Here is a 15,033-nt window from a genome sequence, read left to right as displayed (position 1 = left end):
GTTGATCTTTTCTTTGATGTTTATATTATTTATTTCCAAGTAATTTAAATCCAGGAACATGGTTGGCTGAATTTGAGGTTTCATCAGATGTTTTATGAACTTTAAAAAAATCTATGTAGTAGTTGACAGTCCATTTTTAACGTTCTGACAGACATTTAATGACAGCAAAATATTTTGTTATTAATTTAAATTTTGTTGACTGGTAAGAGACATGGGATGGACTAAACAAAAGTGTGATGAAAAGACTTGGGAGGATTTTCTTTTAAAAACTGTGGTGAAATGTTAGCTGGGCATTGGTGGCTAATGCCTGTAATCCGAGATGCTCAGGAGACTAAGATCTAAGGATCAAGGTTAGGAGTCAGCTTGGGCAGGAAAGTGTATGAGGATCTTCCAAAGCTGTAAGTGGTGGTGTTGGCTCAGGTGCTAGAGTGGTATCCTTGAGCAAAATAGTTCAAGTATAGTGCTTGAGCTCCTAAGTTCAAGCACTAGGGCCAAAACACACAGACACACACAGACACACATACATACAGACACACACACAGACACACACAGACACACACAGACACACACAGACACACACACAGACACACACACACACACACATGACACACACAGACACACAGACATACACACAGACACACACACAGATACACACACAAGGAGTGATGAAATGTCATAATTTTTTTTCCAAAATAACTATTCAATACTGTTAACATTACTTACAATGGTTTTTGTTCAAGTACAATGCCAAAGACAATCATCAAGAAGTATTGAAGTTATGCCAAAGTCAGTGAAGATAAAAATAAAGACCAAGATAAGGGATAAGTGGATAGTTGGCTCATACTTAATGAATATGTATTGAAATATCAAAGTCAAATGTGTACCAGTGGGAATATCAGTGGGAATATAGGACAAAGGATTTACTTTCTGTGCATCTTATAACACCTGCCAAAGGTAATCATCTCTGACGTACCATAGAGCAAAATTATTTTCAGTGAAATCATTCACAATAAATAAATATACATGTCATTTATTAAGTGCCAATGAGGCATTTAGCTTTGAATTATATACACTGCATTCATGTTGTCTTTCACAAGAACTCTCTCTCTTTTTTTTTTTTTGCCAGTCCTGGGCCTTGAATTCTGAGCCTGGGCACTGTCCCTAAGCTCCTTTGGCTTAATGCTAGCACTGTACCACTTGAGCTATAGCACCACTTCTGGCTTTTTTTTTTTTGTGATTTGTTGGGGATAAGCATTTCAAAGACTTTCCTGCTAGGGCTGGCTTTGAACTAAGATCCTCAGATCTTAGCCTCCTGAGTAGCTAAGATTACAGGTGTGAGCCATCAGCACCTAGCCTCTTAAAAACCTTAATGGCTAAAGGGTTCTCATTTCCATTTTACAGATGAAGATACTGAGCCTCAGACATAAAAGTAACTTTCCAATGTCATGCAGCTAAAGTGAGAATTCACATTTTCTGCATTACAGCATTACACTAGACAATTACTGTTAATTAGTAATTACCAAAGCACAGAGCATGGCCAGTTTGGACTTACCTTTATTTGTTGAATGAGTGCTTCATCTTCTGGGGTCTATGCCAATGACAATGCCTTCGTAGACATTGTTGTTCAGCTGAATGAGGGAACTGCTTAGGGCCCCTTCTAGAAGATGAAGGATCACGAGGAAGATAGAGCATTTTAATGATTCTATTGTTGCAAATCATCCTTTGATTTCCTTTTGGGAACTACTGGTTGTAGATGTGTCTTTCTTTACTCATATATACACACATATATAATATACATATGTATATATTATATAAAGAAATGTAGGCAAGGATTTTCCAATTAGTCACGGGTGGTTTACCGTGGGACATTAACCCCTTTTTACCCTCTATATTGTATACCCCCATTCCTGTGATACTAATGAGAACCCAGGAAGCAAAGTCTGATGTAAGAGCAATCCTGACCCTACCAATGGGAGGAAACTCTGTATTTTATCAACCCCAAAACAAGAGTTTTTCTCAGGGCTGTGGAGGGACAATTCTTCACTTTGCTGGCCCTTCCATGAGGGAAGGGAAGGAGTACAGAAGCATCTTGTCCTGATAAAGGTGCCCAAACTGATGTCAGGTGGAGGTATTAAAATTTTTTAGAAAACAACAGAGGGCTAAAAGTAAGAGGGAAATGCCTTCTAAAAGACCACCCTGGAATCTCACTGTAGCACCTTGAGAGACAGCATTGTACAATGAGTAAGACCCTACTCTGCAAAACAGGGACTGTAGTGAGTGTATGCTCATGTAGGTTTATGAGGATCAAATATATAAATGCCTGCATAGTGCCTGGTGCCTAGTAAATTGGAAACATAGTTACTGGTGTTTTTGAAGAAAGAAAGAAAGAAAGAAAGAAAGAAAGAAAGAAAGAAAGAAAGAAAGAAAGAAAGAAAGAAAGAAAGAAAGAAAGGAAGGAAGGAAGAAAGAAAGGAAGGAAGGAAGAAAGAAAGGAAGGAAGAAAGAAAAAGGAAGAAAGAAAGGAAGAAAGAAAGAAAGTAATTTCTTTTGAAATCTTAATAATCAAAAGCCAAGAGTGAGTTTTAATTGCTTCTAAACTTGGGAAAGACATCAAGAAAAATGAAATTCATAATAGAAGAAATAGACTAGGGGAGAAAAGAAAGAAAAAAAAAGAAAACCAAGTCCAATGTGTTTCTGACCCTGGCCAGACAGTGGGGCACAAGATCATGCCAAGAGACCACAGACAGCATAGCTCTAACAGAAACATCGATGGCAGTTCTGTGGTGCTGCAGAGACTCCAGCATGCCTTCAGCTTGCGATCTTTGGGGCTTTCCTCCTGAGGAATGTATTTTTCACTGGCTACTCATTTGGCTTCTGAGAATGAGTACTGAATAATCGGATGTGAGATAAGCAGGCTTCCACCATTCCCTTCTTTGTCACAAGAACGCATAGAGTTACATGTAGAGGTATGCTCAAATTCTCTGAGTGCTTACGAAAAGTGAGTTCCTCTGTTGTGATTCCAAATCTTGACAACTGAGAGCACTTACCATGAGTTCTCCCACACTGTCTTCAAGGACTGTCTATGAAAAGACTCCCCCAGCGCCCTTGTAGGAACAGAGGCTCTAAGTCAACTTCTCATTTCTATTATTCTTTTTCTCCGTGTATTTTTAAATTATTACTATATATTATGCTATATAATATATATGAATATATATTTTTAATTATAAAGGTGATGTATAGCGGGGTTACAGTTACACAAGCCAGACAATGAGTACATTTCTTTTTGAACAATGTTACCCCTTCCCTCAATCTCTCCCAGCTTTTCCCTCCTGTCCCCACCCACAAGTTGTGTAGTTGATTTCCACACAGGGTCTATATGTCAGCTTCAGCCAGTTCTCAAAGTTTTGCCACCTGTACAACCAGTAGAGGGTGCTGCAACAGCTCCATCCAAAGTATCTGCACACCTGCAGAGGTTCCTTGGAAAAGACCTGGAGAGCACCTCCCAGATGAGAAGAGGGAGTCAGGGATAAGACCTAGCCTGTTCCTCTCCCCCTCCCCCTGCTGTTTCTCTCTTTCTTACACACACACACACACACACACACACACACACACACAGAGTAATTTCAGGATCTCGTAAATGTATGGGAGCCCAGGCTCTGCTTGCCTTGGTATTGCAATCTAGCACTCACCATAACCACTGTATTTATTATGTTGGTCATGTGTTCAATCATTCTAAAATATTTTCAGAGTATCTCCATAATGTCAGCTGCTAGGAATCTACTTGTGAGCAATATACTATCCTATCCCTGTCCTTAAGGACATTTTTTGGCTCATCCTACAGCTGTGATCCCCACTCTTCTTACATCCCCAAACCTGGAACAAATACCAAATGTTTTATTAAAACATAAAAGTAAGAGTATCTGTGCTGCTTCTTCAAGCACACTGACTGCTCTTCCTGTCTCCTTGGTTGGCTTTGCCTCTGGCCACCTTAAAATGCTCAAGTTCTTCCTTCCTCTGTCAGCATCCTGGTCTTAACAGAACTAGTGCCCATTTCCCACAGATGCAGCATGTAAGACTTTCCCTACTATCTGGTCATAAAGCATCTCAAGGAATTGGCTGAGACTTTTTTTTTTTTTTTGCTGATCTTGGGGCTTGAACTCAGGGCCTGGGCACTGTCCCTGAGCCTCTTTGTGCTCAAGGCTAATTCTCTACCACTTGAACCACAGTGTTCACTTTAGGCTTTTTCTGAGTAGTTTATTGGAGGTAAGAGTCTCACAGATTTTTCTGCCCAGACTGGCTTCAACCCATGATTTTCAGATCTCAGCCTGCTGAGTAGCTAGGATTACAGGCATGAGCCACCAGTGCCTAGCTTGGATGAGACATTTAGTAGTGCTGCTTTTTCATTTTTGGAGAGATAAAGTTGTGTATAACTTGAACTTATTTAATGATACTATTTCTTGATAACTAAGTCAGACATTCAATTTTGTTTGAAATATTCTACTGTGTTATTCATAAGCTAATATTTTTGTCAAAACAGATAAACTTACAATTGCCTTTGTGAGTAAAACCACAAAGACCAAGTAAACTAGCATAAATAAACTGCCAAAGCAAGTTTTTTCACTTCAAATAAGGATTATGATTAGTGCATTTCTCAGCTATCATTTAATTTACTGGTTTGCATGTGTTGATAAATGTAGTCTTGTCATTTTTGACCTTATATAATTGAATAATTGTTTAAACTGTTTTACTATATTGTGAAATTACCTGACATTAACTAATAGTATTGTTTCTATAGATCTATGAGACTCAAACTGAGTGAAAACAATTCACATGACAGCCACCAGATGGCAGATATGCACAGCATTATTGGACATCTGTGGCCATTCAACCTAAACTGATCTTGTTAAAATGCAGACTCAGTAGCTATGGGGGAAGGGATCCGTCTGAATTTTAACCAACCTTCCAGGTGATGCTGCCACTTCAGGGCTATGTGGCACATTTTGAGCAGCAAACAAGAATATCTGTGCTATTCAGCTCTCAGATACTGGTAACCGTCAAACAGGGTGAGGTAGCACAGGGGGCTGAGGCAAGAAGATCTCTAGTTCAAGGTCAGCCTGAGCTATAAAAACAACAAAACAAGTCCTTCCCCAAACACAGATGTAAACACAAAATAGAGGAAACACTAACTAAAGAAAAAATTCAAATTTTCTTTTGAAAAAGAAAAACCCTTTCTCATTTCTATATATGCTGATAGAACTAAACTAGAAGAAGCATTGAAATACACAGCAACAATGCACATAAACCACATGCTTTCTACATATAATCAAGTGTGATTTGTTAGTAAACAAATAGTTGTAGACACCTTTACTGTCTTAAAAATATTAGATTCCTCCAGAATCAGCTTCTTTCTTTCTTTCTTTCTTTCTTTCTTTCTTTCTTTCTTTCTTTCTTTCTTTCTTTCTTTCTTTCTTTCTTTCTTTCTTTCTTTCTTTCTCCTTCCTTCCTTCCTTCCTTCCTTCCTTTCTTTCTTTCTTTCTTTCTTTCTTTCTTTCTTTCTTTCTTTCTTTCTTTCTTTCTTTCTTTCTTTCTTTCTTTCTTTCTTTCTTTCCTTTCTTTCTTTGGTAAGGCAGAGAAACAAGCAAGCAAAGAATTCTGGTGCCTCCATGTTCCACCCCTAAATACACTAGAGCACTTATCCAGAGGTGCCAAACTTACTTCTCAGTTGTTCTTCAGTCCTTCATTTCAACTCTGTAGTTGGAACAGAAAATTCCCAGCCTGTGGCTCAAAAATACATTTTTTACCTATTTGTTCTGTCACAGTCCTAAGCCTACTCCAGCCATTTGGGCTCCTACACAGTCTTCTACCTGAAAATCATACATGGCTCCTCAGAAGCCAGTGTATAAATTTTTAGCTGTGGGATTTTTAGGGCTCCCTCTGTTTGCACCTGACCATCCATATACAGCCTATGTTGAAATTTACAATTCAGAAAAACAAAGCTGTATGTAAGTCATTAAAATGCACCCAGAAGCTGGGTGCAGGCAGCTCACGCCTGTAATCCTAGGTACTCAAGAGGCTGAGATCTGGGGATCACAGTTCAAAGCTAGCCCTGGCAGGAAAGACCATAAGACTCTTATCTCCAATAAACCACTCAGAAAACCTGAAGTGGTGCAGTGGCTCAAGTGGTAGAGCACTAACCTTGAGCTGAAGAGCTGAGGGAAAGTGTTCAGGCCCAGAGTTCAAGCCCCATGACTGACAAAAAAAAGCATCCAGATATAATAAATATCTGACTCCATACCTATTAATCTGTAGACACTATGTACCTAGATAACAATATGAAGAAGTCATAATATCTGTCTTCACAGAGAAAAGTGCCCAGTGGGAGACTAGCCATGAAGCAGCTATGACAGCAGTGTGTTGATATGTACCATAATGGAATGAAAAGATGTGCGCCCAAGGAATTCCTGGGCTAATTTGAGCTTGCCAGGGCAGACAGTCATAAGGAAGAGTAGGAGTTACAGTGGCAGAGAGAGGAAGAAGAGATTCCTAAAGGATATACATATCAAAAGATCCAGAGATGAGAAAGAGTATTATTTGACCTGCAATGTTCAAGTTAAGGAATTGATTGGAATTAGAGTGTTGAAAGAGGGTAGGAAACAACAGTGAATCAAGCGTGGAGAGGCAAGGCTCAAATAATCAGGTCTCCAGCATGTTATACTAGGAGTTGGACTTAACCCTCCACCGTGAAGCATTTTGTGTCTGAACCTGTGTGTCCTCCACTGGACCAAGCACTGGACATGGATAGTTGAGGCTGTCTCTCATCTTTGTATGAATTACTGTTTCTCAGTAGGTGACTGATCAACATGTAATGAGTATAGTATGCCTTTGATTATTCTAAAGAATTCATGTCACTGGGCACGAATGGTTCTCACCTGTAATCCTACTCAGGAGGATGAGATCTGAGGATCATGATTCAAAGCCAGCCTGGGCAGGAAAGTCCATGAAACTCTCATCTCCAATAAACCACCAGAAAACCAGAAGTGGTGGTGTGGCTCAATGTGGTAGAGTACTAGCCTTGAGTGCAAAAGCTCAGGACAGCGCCCAGACCATAAGTTCATGCCCTACAACCACCACCACCACCACCAAAAAGAATTCATGTCTCTAATTTTCAAAGAGCCTACCAAAGCATTATAAACATTTTCTCTAGTGTGAATAGGTGATTTTATCCTATTTATTGTATTCCAGTGTTTAAAGTATTTTCTCATAGGTAGGGAATTTGTCCATGAGTGGGCTCATCTAGGATGGGGAATACAGTAATGTATAGATGAATACAATCATGACCAGAAGTTCTAGTTATCCAAAGAAAAGACCACACCTGTAAGGTATATATATTCAGATTTCACTTTTCCCACGATTCTAAAGTGAAACCATATTTTTTCTCTTGAACTGATTGCATTAAAATAACAGTTTTTGGTTTTCCTTTCTAAGTCTTAGTCATAGTGTATTCTTTTTCCGTTTTAGAGCTATCACATTGCTATTGATTGAAATCTCTGTTTCGCAGTTTTTAACTCATTTGTTGTAAGTGGGCCAACTATTTAAAAATAAATGTACAGCCACAGAACTCCTGGGGGTCTCTAAGGCAGAAAGATACCTTCATGGACAGTGTTTGGATGAACAGGCCTGTGAGGGCCTGTGGAATTTGCACAAAGGTGATCCAAACGCTAAAACAGCAAAACCGAAGCACACCATAGTTTGAATTGAATCCAGTATGGTGTCTATAGAAAAGAAAATTGTATCATATTTATAAAGTACTATTGGATGTCATGATTTTAATGGGCAAGTTTTTGAAACCAATAGTTTCTTGCATCTAACCTAGTTTGACACAAACCTAACAAATAGGAGATTTGCTGATTTATTTTAAAGAGCTAGTGTAATTCAGGTACCTGTCTGATGGGGTAAAAATGTAGTTATTACTCTCTAAAAATGATAGAAGCAAAGATTTTAAATAAAAGGATAATAGATTACAGTAGATGGAATAAGAGAATAATAAAGATACCAAGGCCAGATAGGATGCTCCTAGCCATCCAAATATGTTGCCATGCCAGGTGAAGAACTGACACACTTCATCAAATAAGGCAGGAAAATGAGAAATTATTCCAACAGAGTCTCAAAAGCAACTTGGTTAACTTGCACATTTATTTCTGGGGTTAAAAAACAATTTATGTATGTATGTATGTATGTATGTGTGTATGTGTATGTATGTGTGTATGTGTGTGTGTGTGTGTATGTATTCCAGACTGGCCTCAAACATATGATTCCCCTGCCTAAGTCTCTTGAGTGCAGCAATATCTATTTTGAAAAGTAAAAGTTGAATCAACACATTCTTCTAGTCTTGCTCAGTTGATAGCTCTAGATGCCCCAATTTGTGGCTCATTCATAGTCTTATTTCCGTAGGTTCCTTTCCAAGAAGAGCTGCACTGAACTCAGAACTCAGCTTTGATCTCTCATTTCTCACACATGAGCTTCATCATTCCCTACACGCCCCGTGATTTTGACATTCAGGCTCTGTCAGCAGGCTCTGCTCCCATTATATCTTTGCTCATTGTTAGAGCTCCATGAAATCCTAGTAGAAAAATAGGCAAAAGAGAATATATAATTCACAAAAGAAGAAATAAAATGACCACTAAATATATATTTTTTCAATGTTGTTCTTTCTCTTCTAAGTTTCTTTTTTTAAATAAGTTTTTTATTATGAAAATACTGTACATTGGTTACAGTTATATGAGCAAGGTAATGAGTACATTTCTTATCCAGCATTGTTACCTCCTCCTTTGTTTTTCCCCTACCATCCCTGCCCTCCCACCTCCTCAACTACAGCCCCCACCCCCACTCCTGCTTAAATTGTAAAGTTTGTTTTTCCACATAGCATCTTGTACATCTCATTGTTGCAATGGGTCAATCTGTATCCCTATTTAAACATTTTGCTTTTTCCCTTCCCCTCCCCAAACTATGCCAACGTCAAATACAGTAAAAACAGGGGTTATACCATGGAGGAGGGACATACAAAACAAAAAAAAATCACATGGTACATTATAAATAAGTTAGAAACAACAGCAAGGAATTAAAAATCACTTGTGTCCCTATCTTGGGGTTCACTTCGCTTAACATCATCTTTTTTATTGTGAAAATACTGTACAGAGGGGTTACAATCACATGGGCAAGATAACGAGTACATTTCTTATCAAGCATTGTAGCCTCCTCCTTTGTTTCCCCTTCCCATCACTTCCCATCCTACCCCTCAGCCCCCCACCCAATCCTCCTTCCCCCTCCACACCAAAGTTGTAAAGTTTTTCAACATAATGACTTGTACATTTCATTGTTGCAATGGATCCACCTGTATCCCTATTTAAACAGTTTTTTCCCTTCCCCTCCACAAATTATACCGACATCAAATACAGTGAAAGCAGGGGTTATACTGTGGGGGAGGGACATACAAAGCCATAAAGAAATAATCTTATAAATGTGTTAGAAACAATCACATGAAAGAAAAAAACATTTGAATACATATCTTAGGGTTCATTTCCCTAACATCATCTTATCTGACCTTTTCTGCTTGTCTCAGACATATGCTAGTTATTGCAAATAAGAGAAACCATGGACTTATGTTTCTTTGGGTCTGGCTTACTTCACTTAATATAATTTTTTCCAAGTCTTTCCATTTCCTAACAAATGATGCAATGTCATTCTTTCTGATGGAGGCATAGAATTCCATTGTGGATATATATCCCATTTTCTTGATCCATTCATCTACTGAGAGGCATATCTTAGCTATGGTAAATAATGCTGCAATAAACATAGTCATGCTGGTGGTTTTAGTGTGGTCTTGTTTGTGAACATTTGGGTAAATGCCCAAAAGTGGGATTACTGGGTCATAGGGGAGCTCTATGTGGAGTCTTTTGAGGAACCTCCATACTACTTTCCAAAGCAGCTGAACAAGTTTACACTCCCACCAACAATGTAGTAGGGTTCCCTTCTGGCCACATCCCCTCCAGCATCTGTTTTAGAGTTCTTGATTATAGCCATTCTAACTAGGGTGAGATGGAATCTCAATTTTCTTAATAGAGACCCGAAACACAACAAATCAAACAAAAGTTGGACAAATGGGATTGCATGAAGTTGCAGAGTTTCTGCAAGGCAAAGGACATAGCTAGCAAGATCAATAGAAAGCCCACAGATTGGGAGAAGATCTTCACTAGCCATACAATGGACAAAGGTCTCATATCTAAAATATACCTGGAACTCAAAAAATTAAATCCCCCAACAACAAATCCTCAAAGAAACAACTTCCCAATAAATAAGTGGGCTAAAGACTTAAAGAGAAACTTCTCCAAAGAGGAAATAAGAATGGCCAATAGACACATGAAGAAATGCTCAACCTCTCTAGCCATAAAAGAAATGCAAATCAAAACCACTAAATATATTAAGTGTTGATATTTCCTAATAATCAAAAAGGTACAAATTGGATGAAGAGAGATTCATCTGCTTCCTAGAAGGTTACTGCCTCTGGTTAAAAGCTCCATGGATTTTCATTAGAGTTATAAATTGCAACAACTTTTCTGGAAAGTGATTTGAGAGACACACAAAATTTTGAAGTGTTTTCCTCTTTCTTGGCTCAGTAAATTTCATGTTTTAATATCCCTCTTTGAACTGGTTGGATCAGAAGGAGAAAATGACTCCTAAAAAGTCTAAAGGTGAAGGGAAATCAAAGAAGTAATTGAATACAAGTACAACAGAGACCTCTGCCAGCCATGACACTGGGAAATTACTTACAATTAAAATTTAGTGTTTTCTGGAAAAAATCCCTCTTAAGGAAATAATAGAATGAGCTATATTGACAACTCTAGATATCAACCACATGAAAAACTTGGCAGTAGAGTCAAAACTCCATGTAAAAGTTTTTTTTATTTGTTTATGCTTTATTTCTAGTACCGAAAAAGTAGAGGAGAAATTAAGCTAAACAAGGTAAGCTGAATTAATATAATAATAACAAAAGATGGAATTATTAAAATATATTTCAATAATATGAAATTATATATTAACAATTTAAACATACTGACATTCCAAGTTTTTTAAACAAATGTTATAGCAATATAGTAAACATTTCAACATGTTAACAATAATTTAATTCTAATGGTAAAATATGTTTAGTTTTTCTTTCCTTCTTTATATATTGTGTGTGAATTTATAAGAACTCTATCATACAAATTTATATACTCAAAAGTAAAATAAAAATAAATATGACCAGAAAACCATTCCACTTATAACAAACTCAACTTATAAGCATATAACATAATATTTTTAAATAACCAAGAGCTACGAAAAACCTATTTGGAATAAGCCAATTAAAAACAGTTGGGAAATATCAACAAATTTTTAGTGGGAAACAGAAGGCTCCTGTGTTCCAAGTATGAAAAGGAGAGATTAGGAGGAGCTTAAGGATCTCAGACCTCACTAATGTTAGCAGACTCAGCTTTTTCATTTTATAGAAATTCTGGTACTATTTTAGTAGTCCTCAGATAGTTTCTAGCAGCAGAAATGACTGATAGAAATTTAATAATTTAGTTATGGATTTGTTTCTTAGTTTATGAGTGGAAATCACAAACAAAACCATCTGCCACTCCGTTTGAAATGATTGCATTGCTTAAACATCTAACCTTAATATATATATATATATATATATATATGTATACATATACATATATATATTCAGATGTTAAAAGCAATTACTGGTAAAAATAGAATACAGGGAGGCAGTTGTGTCAAAAACAAAGCATGCAATTTGGCAAATTAACAGGACTGTATGAAAAAAAGATGTGAGTTCATTCCTGAAGAGCCACAGACTGAGAAGGCTTCCATAATGCTTGTACAAAGTATTGACAAGTGTAAGTTCCTTATTCCATTTTCCCCAATCTCTTAAGAACTCAGTGAAATCTCTCATCCTGATACTTTAAGGAAAGATCAAAGTTTGGAGAAAATGTTATGGAGACTGTAAGGTCCTCTCAGTAAAGTCTCCTCCCAGTACCTGCATTACCAGGCAATTGGTACACCTGGAAGAGGTCACATCTGCACCTGCTGAGGTCACATCTGAATTGGATGTGGCCACACCTTTCTCCACCCATACCCTAGATAAGGCCTAGCCCAGGCCCAGACGCCCTTTTCCCCAGGTTTTCCCCAGGCCTTTCCCAGCCGTGTGGATTGCCAACATGGTCTGGTGCCAGCCAGAACGATGAATAAACCTACTGCTTACCTGAATACCACTTGTGTGGTGCTCTTCTTACTCAACAATCTCTTTTGAAAACCTAAAAGAAACCATCAGCGTTTGGGAGAAACCATCAGTGTGATGTCTCTGGAATAAAGTCAAGACCTCTTGCTTACCCTTTTCTATGTTCATTCTTTCTATTCCACTGTCTACATTCTACTAACTTTAACTGCTTAGAATCACTTTAAATGCCCTTAAAGACATATAAGCACAATTCTTAGATAAGACATTTACCTGGGGACACTAATCAGGTCTTCTTATTATCAAAAACTTGAGCAATAGTCCTTTAACTTTGAGAGAACTCATCCCAGGCTATGTATTTGCCTTTGGTTATGAACTGACATTTTCTTTTTTATTTATTTATTAATTTAATTGTGAAAATACTGTACAGAGGGGTTACAATTACATGGGCAAGATAATGAGTACATTTCTTATCAAGCATTGTAGCCTCCTCCTTTGTTTCCCCTTCCCATCCCTTCCCATCCTCCTCCCCCCCACCAAATCCTCCCCGCTCCCCCCCCCCAAAGTTGTAAAGTTCATTTTTGACATAACGACTTGTACATCTCATTGTTGCAATGAGTCCACCTATATCCCTATTTAAACGATTTGTTTTTCCCCTTCCCTTCCACAAATTATACCGACATCAAATGCAGTGAAAGCAGGGGTTATACTGTGGGGGAGGGACATACAAAGCAACAAAGAAATAATCTTATAAATGCGTTAGAAACAATCGCATGAAAGAAAAAAAACATTTGAATACATATCTTAGGGTTCATTTCCCTAACATCACCTCATCTGACCTTTTCTGCTTGACTCAGACATATACTAGATATTGCAAATAAGGGAAGCCATGGGACCTATGTTTCTTTGCGCCTGGCTTACTTCACTTAATATAATTTTTTCCAAATCTTTCCATTTCCTAACAAATGGAGCAATTCCATTCTTTCTGATGGAGGCATAGAATTCCATTGTGTATCTATACCACATTTTCTTGATCCATTCATCTACTGAGGGGCATGTGGGTTGGTTCCATATCTTAGCTATAGTAAATAGTGCTGCAATAAACATAGTCGTGCTGGTAGCTTTAGTGTGGTCTTGTTTGTAATCATTTGGGTAAATGCCCAAAAGTGGGATTGCTGGGTCATAGGGGGCGGTCTATGTGGAGTCTTTTGAGGAACCTCACTACTGCTTTCCAAAGTGGTTGAACAAGTTTACACTCCCACCAACATTGCAGTAAGGTTCCCTTCTGTCTACATCCCCTCCAGCATCTATTGTTTTTAGAGTTCTTGATTTTAGCCATTCTAACTGGAGTGAGGTAGTATCTCAATGTTGTTTTGATTTGCATTTCTTTTATGGCTAGGGAGGTTGAGCATCTCTTCATGTGTCTATTGGCCATCCTTCTTTCCTCTTCAGAGAAGTTTCTCTTTAAGTCATTAGCCCACTTATTTATTGGGCGGTTGTTTCTTTGAGGATTTGTTGTTGGGGGATTTAGAAATTTTCCCACAGTTTTAATTTTTTAAATAGTTTTAAAATGCTTCTGTTGTTTTCTAAAGACCAAATGGTCATAAATTGAACATGACTAATTACCTATGTTAATGCTAAATATACAGCTCAGTAGATTTATGTAAATTAAGATTAAACATATCAGTTAATTGATTTTAGGGAGAATCATTTCTCATCTTCCAGTCTCCAAATTCATCCTAGATAAAGTTATGTATTCCCTCTGGGAAAGGAAGGTGAAATAATTTGCAAGGGTCTGTCAATTATAATGTGGCATCAGTCATTAAAATTTTATGTATCATTGTGCACAAGGTCTGTCCTTCAATCTGACATTGCAGTCCATTTGAAGGCTTATGTAGATTTCAAGGAGTGGTTGTCAATAATATGCAGATGTGTTTTGACTTACCATGGAGTACATCCCAACAATTCCATCTCAAGTTTAAAATACCGTAAGTTGAAATTCATCTAATACCCTTGAGTATTTGTTGTTTTCTTGGCTGTCCTGTGTTGATATTGGAACTGTGGCTCACTGTCATTATCCTAGTATTGTAAATAACTCCAGAAAAGATTGAACTTACTACTTAGTATGTATTTCTTCACATCACCACCAAGTGAAAGAATTGTAAGTTGGAACCTAACTATATTTTAAATTAGCTAGGGTTAAATTGGATACACATCCAGATTTGAAAACATCTGTCTAGTATTTAACACAGAAATTTTACAGGTAGCCATACTGATAACAGGGACATACTACCAAAGCAAATGACCTGAAAAATGCAAATAAAGAAAACATTAATTTTGTAACTAGTAACTTCTTTTTAAGTTACTAAACTCCTAGTTATTTTGGTTTTTAGTTAAATGATAAAAGTATAAAGTCTTAGGGCTGGGAAGGTGGCTCAGTGGTAGAGTGCTTGCCTTGCATGCCTGAGGCCCTGGGTTCGATTCCTCAGCACTACATAAGCAAAAAGAAAAAAAAGCCGGAAATGGCGCTGTGGCTCAAGTGGTAGAGCGCTAGCCTTGAGCTGAAGAGCTGAGGGACAGCGCCCAAGCCCAGAGTTCAGGCCCCACGACCGGACCCCCCCCCAAAAAAGTATAAAGTCTTCAAGAGTAGGAAATAAGTTGTTCCTTTCATACTAAAGGTATGAATAACGAAGAAAAAAGATAATTTATGATTGTTTTAGTATCAGTACCATTGCATATGTTTTGGTGTAATTTTT

General features: G+C 37.7%; 1 long non-coding RNA gene across 1 annotated transcript in view; it reads right to left on the bottom strand.

Moving 5' to 3' along the window:
* Window positions 1-8,204: 8,204 nt before the first annotated feature.
* LOC138817059 (uncharacterized) overlaps window positions 8,205-15,033 on the bottom strand; it is a 28,274-nt gene continuing 21,445 nt past the window's right edge. Inside the window, exons 2-3 of the long non-coding RNA XR_011368759.1 lie at window positions 12,305-12,356; window positions 8,205-8,620 (exon numbers count right to left, since the gene is read on the bottom strand). This is a non-coding gene — a long non-coding RNA (uncharacterized lncRNA). The remainder of the gene's footprint in view (window positions 8,621-12,304; window positions 12,357-15,033) is intronic.

This window comes from Dipodomys merriami, unplaced genomic scaffold (assembly GCF_024711535.1).
Source record: "Dipodomys merriami isolate MVZ:Mamm:240054 unplaced genomic scaffold, mDipMer1.0.p SCAF_7, whole genome shotgun sequence".
Taxonomy (NCBI): Eukaryota; Metazoa; Chordata; class Mammalia; order Rodentia; family Heteromyidae; genus Dipodomys; species Dipodomys merriami.
The sequence above is the reverse complement of the archived record's forward strand: the minus strand, read 5'-3'. Positions and strand labels throughout refer to the sequence as shown.